Genomic DNA, 6,320 nt, shown 5'->3' with positions numbered 1-6,320 from the left:
AATGTCAACCCCACGGGAAACCCGTTGGCCACAGAGAAGCTCTGGAGGGAAGAACAACTCCCAGACCTGGCCCAGGCATCCCCCCACCCTCCAGCGGGGGGGGGGGGGTCCCCTGAGGACACAGGGCGGAGACTAAACCATCCCCAGGGCGAGAGGTCTGATGAGTCCCCAAGTGGCTTCCCTGCCAGCCGGGAAGACTGAGATGCCCCTTAGAGGAAAATGACAGAGCCAGCACCCACTGGGGACTCCCCGGCCGCCCTCATGGCGCATCACTGAGCAGGACTCGCTCATGGCGGAACGTGCTGGAACAGTCACGTGAGTATGTCCATGTGCACGGGACTCCTGGCCGCACGAGAGTGATGGTGCTCGGAGGGACACGGACGACATTCAAAGGGGCCAGGAGCACTTGAGTGGTGGCAAGGAGCACACTGCCCCCGCATGAAATAGAAACAGCCCAGCTTCCTAGAACAGAGGCACCCGGGAGACCCAGGGAGGCCCAGGACATCTGGGGAGTCCCAGAAGACTCAGGAGGCCCAGGGAGACCCGGGAGACCCAGGAGGTCCAGGGAGACCCAGGGAGACCCGGGAGACCCAGGAGGCCCAGGGAGACCCAGGGAGACCCGGGAGACCCAGGAGGCCCAGGGAGACCCAGGGAGACCCGGGAGACCCAGGAGGCCCAGGGAGACCCAGGGAGACCCGGGAGACCCAGGAGGCCCAGGGAGACCCAGGGAGACCCGGGAGACCCAGGAGGCCCAGGGAGACCCAGGGAGACCCGGGAGGTCCAGGAGGTCCAGGGAGACCCAGGGAGACCCGGGAGACCCAGGAGGTCCAGGGAGACCCAGGGAGACCCAGGGATACCTGGGAGACTCAGGAGACCCAAGGAGACCCAGGACTCCCAGGGAGACCAAGGGAGACCCAGAAGGACCCAGAAGGCCCAGGAAGACCCGGGAGACCCAGGGAGACCAGGGAGACCCAGGAAACCCAGGGAGACCCAGGGAGACCCGGGAGACCCAGGGAGACCCAGGGAGACCCGGGAGACCCGGGAAACCCAGGGAGACCTGGGAAACCCAGGGAGACCCGGGAGGTCCAGGGAGACCCAGGGAGGCCCAGGGAGAGCCAGGGAGACCCGGGAGACCCAGGAGACCAGGGAGACCCGGGAGACCCAGGGAGACCCGGGAGACCCGGGAGGCCCAGGGAGACCCAGGGAGACCCAGGAGGTCCAGGAGGTCCAGGGAGACCCAGGGAGACCCGGGAGACCCAGGAGGTCCAGGGAGACCCAGGGAGACCCAGGGATACCTGGGAGACTCAGGAGACCCAAGGAGACCCAGGACTCCCAGGGAGACCAAGGGAGACCCAGAAGGACCCAGAAGGCCCAGGAAGACCCGGGAGACCCGGGAGACCCGGGAGACCCAGGGAGACCCAGGGAGACCCAGGAGACCCGGGAGACCCAGGAAACCCAGGGAGACCCGGGAAACCCAGGGAGACCAGGGAGACCCAGGAGGTCCAGGGAGACCCAGGGAGGCCCAGGGAGACCCAGGGAGACCCAGGGATACCTGGGAGACTCAGGAGACCCAGGGAGACCCAGAAGGCCCAGGAAGACCCGGGAGACCAGGGAGACCCAGAAGGACCCAGAAGGCCCAGGGAGACCCGGGAGACCGCTCCTGAGAGGGCAGAAACAGAATCAACCCCAGCCGCACAGACACAAGGGAAGCCCCCGGGGGCCAGGGTCTCGGGGACCCCGGTATGAGTACAGGCACACAGCAGGGACGGATCAGTGAGCTCACGGCTGTGAACAGCATCACAGGGCGGCCACGACGTGCCCAGACGGGGGAGCCCAGGGGACCAGCAGGCACCCGCAGTGGTCAGGGGCGCGTGGCTGTGATGGGAGCTGCAGGAGGCAGGGGCTGGGGAAGGGGGAGCCATCTGAACAGCTGGAAGGCGTCCAAGTCTCATAAAAGCCAAACAAATGCAGCCAACCCAAACAGGAGACACGCAGTGTGCCGAGTCAGAGGCCAGGGGCAAAGACAGGAACCTAAGAAGCAGCCGAGGACACCAAGCAAGCGCGTGCAGAGCCTGGCGGGAGAAACGTGACCAGCAGTACAACGGCTACACTGCGGAGAATCCAGGAACAGTGGCCCCGGTGGCCAGGGCGCAGCCACCAGCCAACAGGCAGAGAGCTGAGGATCCCAGAGCTGGCGTGAAGGCAGGCGTGTGGCTGACACAATGGATGGGGCTTGGCTGGGGCGCCACACCCGAGGTCCTGGCAACTCACTGGGAAGCCACCCTGGGCCCGAGGGACTCGATGCCTGGAGGGTGCCCCGGCTCCCTGCAGCCCAGAGCTGGACCCACAGGCCCTCCCTCCTGCGGTGTCCCTCTGGCTCCCCCTAGTGACAGAACTCAGCACTGAGCCAACCTGCAAAGGAGAAGCCCACAGAGTGCCCAGGGCCCCGTGTCGGAGTCGGGCCTAAAAGGCACACACAGGAGACCCCAGCCCCCACAGAATGGAGTCCCCGCCCAGGCCGGGAGACAAGTCATGCTGTCCATCTGAACACAGCCGGTGAAGACGCCACTCCAAGACAGTGGGCACTGGGGCCGGCACCGTGGGGCAGTGGGCTACACAGCATCCCATATGGACACGGGTTCGAGTCTCACTGCCCCACCACTGATCCAGCTCTCTGCTGTGGCCTGGGAAAGCAGCAGAAGATGGCCCAGACATTTGGTCCTGCACCTGCATGGGAGACCTGGGAGAAGCTCCTGGCTTCGGTCTGGCCCAGCCCCTGCCGATGTGGCCATTATGGGAGTGCACCAGATCTGTTTCCCCCTCTCCCCCTGTAACCCTTTCAAACAAATAAATAAGACGGCACAGGAGCAGTCCCATGGCGAGAAAACTCACCTTCCCCACCAGCAGAGCCGGGCCGGTGGACGCCCAATGCCAGGAGAGAGGTGGCTCCGTCACATGAGGACCGACCCAGAACACAGCAGCGACTTGCATGAGACAAGGCTGAAGCCTTCAGAGACATCGCGGGGCCAGCCCGGGGGGGAGGGGAGGGTCGCGGCAGAGCGGGCTGGGGTAGCAGATGGAGACGGCGCCCACGCTCTACGGGGCGGGGGGACTGCGACCCAACTTACACACCCCAGCCGCCACCCGAGTGTCCAGGCCCCAGCCGCTGCCCCTGAGTGTCCGGGCCCCAGCCACCGCCCCTGTGGGTGTCCGGGCCCCAGCTACCACCTGAGTGTCCAGGTCCCAGCCACCACCCGAGTGTCCAGGCCCCAGCCGCCCCTGAGTGTCCAGGCCCCAGCCACCGCCCCTGAGTGTCCGGGTCCCAGCCGCCGCCCCTGTGGGTGTCCAGGTCCCAGCCACCACCCGAGTGTCCAGGCCCCAGCCGCCCCTGAGTGTCCAGGTCCCAGCCACCGCCCCTGAGTGTCCGGGTCCCAGCCGCCACCTGAGTGTCCAGGTCCCAGCCACCGCCCCTGTGGGTGTCCGGGCCCCAGCCTCCACCTGAGTGTCCAGGTCCCAGCCACCACCCGAGTGTCCAGGCCCCAGCCGCCGCCTCTGAGTGTCCAGGCCCCAGCCATCGCCCCTGAGTGTCTGGGTCCCAGCCGCCACCTGAGTGTCCAGGTCCCAGCCACCGCCCCTGTGGGTGTCCGGGCCCCGGCCGGGCGTCGCCCCTGAGTGTCCGGGCCCCAGCCTCCGCCCCTGTGAGTGTCCGGGTCCCAGCTGCCCCTGAGTGTCCGGGTCCCAGCCGCCCCTGAGTGTCCAGGTCCCAGCCGCCGCCCCTGTGGGTGTCCGGGCCCCAGCCTCCACCCCTGTGGGTGTCCAGGTCCCAGCCTCCACCCCTGTGGGTGTCCGGGCCCCGGCCGTCGCCCCTGAGTGTCTGGTTCTTCCAGTGACTGGAGAACAGCAAGTCCGGGCCTGGGTGCTGGGAGCGCAGCTTCCCCGCCCCCACACCAGCCCCCACCGGCAGGGGCAGGTCGTGCCTGGCCTGGCCCACCAGGAACACTCCCCATGATCCAAGACAGGCTCCAGAACGCTTGGCACCACCCTCACGGCCCAGACCTGGAAACCCCTCAAATGCCCGTCAGCCTAAGGGACGCTGTGGCCGTGTCACAGGGTGGCGTGGGAGTGACACAGCGTGGCGTGGCCGTGTCACAGGGCGGCGTGGCCTTCAGGGCGACGTGGCCGTCTCACAGCGTGGTGTGGCAGTGCAGCAATGAGAACAAACCACCCACAGCCTCAGGACAGAGTGGACCAGGCTCACAAGACAGGGCACAGGCACCAAACAGCTCAGCTGACGTCAGAGCCAAGGGCGTTCTGAGGGGAGGGGTGGGGGGCGCAGGGGCTGGGGCCGGGCCTGGGGCTTCGCAGCTGAGGGCGAACACCTCTCGGCGGCACGACACCGGTGTTCAGCGGGTGCAACCCCAGTGTGCGGGTTTGGGAGAAAAAGAACCTGACTCTAATCAATGGGAGTGGCAGACGTCCAAGGGAAGCCCCAACAGCGAAGGTAGCAGGGGAGACGGAGAGCCAGACCCTCCCAGGGCAGTCACGGGGACCGGCAACTCGCTCTGGCCGCGGCGGCCGTCTGGGGACGGGGGGTGAAGTCAGCGGATGAGCTCGCTCGGTCTCCCTCACTCTGCCTTTCAAATAAAATTAAATAAATCTTTAAAAAAATTTAAAGATTTATTTATAGAGGGGCCGGCGCTGTGGCGCAGCAGGTTAATGCCCTGGCCTGAAGCACCGGCATCCCATATGGGCGCTGGTTTGAGACCCGGCTGCCCCTCTTCCGATCCAGCTCTCTGCTGTGCCCTGGGAGTGCAGTGGAGGATGGCCCAGGCCCTTGGGCCCTGCATCCGCACGAGAGACCAGGACAAGCACCCAGCTCCTGGCTTCGGATCGGCGCAGTTCCGGCCATTGTAGCCCGTTGGGGGGTGAACCAGTAGATGGAAGACCTCTGTCTGTCTCTCTCTGCCTCTCCTCTGTGTAACTCTTTCAAATAAGTAAATCTTTAAAAGGAAAATAAAAAGAAAGGCAGAGAGGTCCGGCAGAGCTGGATTGGAAGTGGAGCAGCCAGAACTTGAACCGGCACCCGTATGGGACGCCAGCGCTGGTGGCCTTACCAGCTATACCACAGCGCAGCCCCCCCAGAATTTTTAAAAATAAACATTTACTCTAAAAAGTTCCAAAGCAGCCAGTGGGAAGACAGGTGACAGCCACACTCCCTCCCAGCTCTGGACTCTTCCCTGGCTTCAGGGCAGGGGCTCCCCGGCACCACCTTCCACGGCTGTGTCGGGGCCTCCAGCCAGGGCAGGAAGCTCTCGGGCACCTCGGGGCACCGTCCAGTGCCCAAGCACCCAGACCAGCAAGGGCCAAGGAGGCAACTGTCCAACGAGAAGGAAGAGCAAAGCGCACGTGGCAAGGGGAGGTTTCCCTGAAATAAACAAGCTCATTTAAAAAAGAAAAAAAGATTTATTTACTTATTTGAGACAGTTATGGAGAGAGGGGGGCTGAGAGAGAAAATGTTCTTCCATCCGCTGGTTCACTCCCCAGATAGCTACAATGGCTGGAGCTGCGCCCATCCGAAGCCAGGAGCCTCTTCCGGGTCTTCCATGCGGGTGCAGGGCCCCAAGCACTTGGGCCATCCTCCACTGCCTTCCCAGGCCACAGCAGAGCTGGATCACAAGCGGAACACAACTGCGCCAGTGCCGCAGGCCGGGGCTTCACCTGCTGCGCCGCAGCACCGGCCCCCAACAGCTCATTTTTAAGACATATTTAAAAGGGATCTCAAGCCATCGGCCGACAAGCTTTCCCTGGGCGTGCGGCAGACAGGCTCTGCGGGAGCCTGGGTCTCTGCGGCTGCGGCTCCCAGCAGCCCCAGGACGGGTCAGCGAGCAGCCAGCAGGCATGGTCGCCCGGGGAAAGGTCCACTCGTGGACACGGGGCCGGGATTGCTCCTGACTGCCACCCGTCACATTACTTCTCTTCTGATTTGCTTCCATCATTTTCAAAAAAGATTTTATTCTCTTGCTTGAAAGTCAGGTTCATACAGAGAAACACCTTCCATCCCCTGGCTCCCTCCCCACACGGGTGCGACAGCCAGGTCTCCCGCCTGGGTGCAGGGGCCCAAGCCCATCTTCCACCTCTATCCCAGGCCTCAGCAGGGAGCCAGATTGGAGGTAGAGCAGCTGGGACGTGGACAGCACCCACATGGGATGCCGGCGTCACAGGTGGAAGCTTTACCTTTTTCATTTTTTAATTTTTTGACAGGCAGAGTGGACAGTGAGAGACAGAGAGGCCTTCCTTCTGTTGGTTCACCCCCCAAATGG

This window comes from Lepus europaeus, chromosome 2 (assembly GCF_033115175.1).
Source record: "Lepus europaeus isolate LE1 chromosome 2, mLepTim1.pri, whole genome shotgun sequence".
Lineage (NCBI taxonomy): Eukaryota > Metazoa > Chordata > Mammalia > Lagomorpha > Leporidae > Lepus > Lepus europaeus.
The sequence above is the reverse complement of the archived record's forward strand: the minus strand, read 5'-3'. Positions refer to the sequence as shown.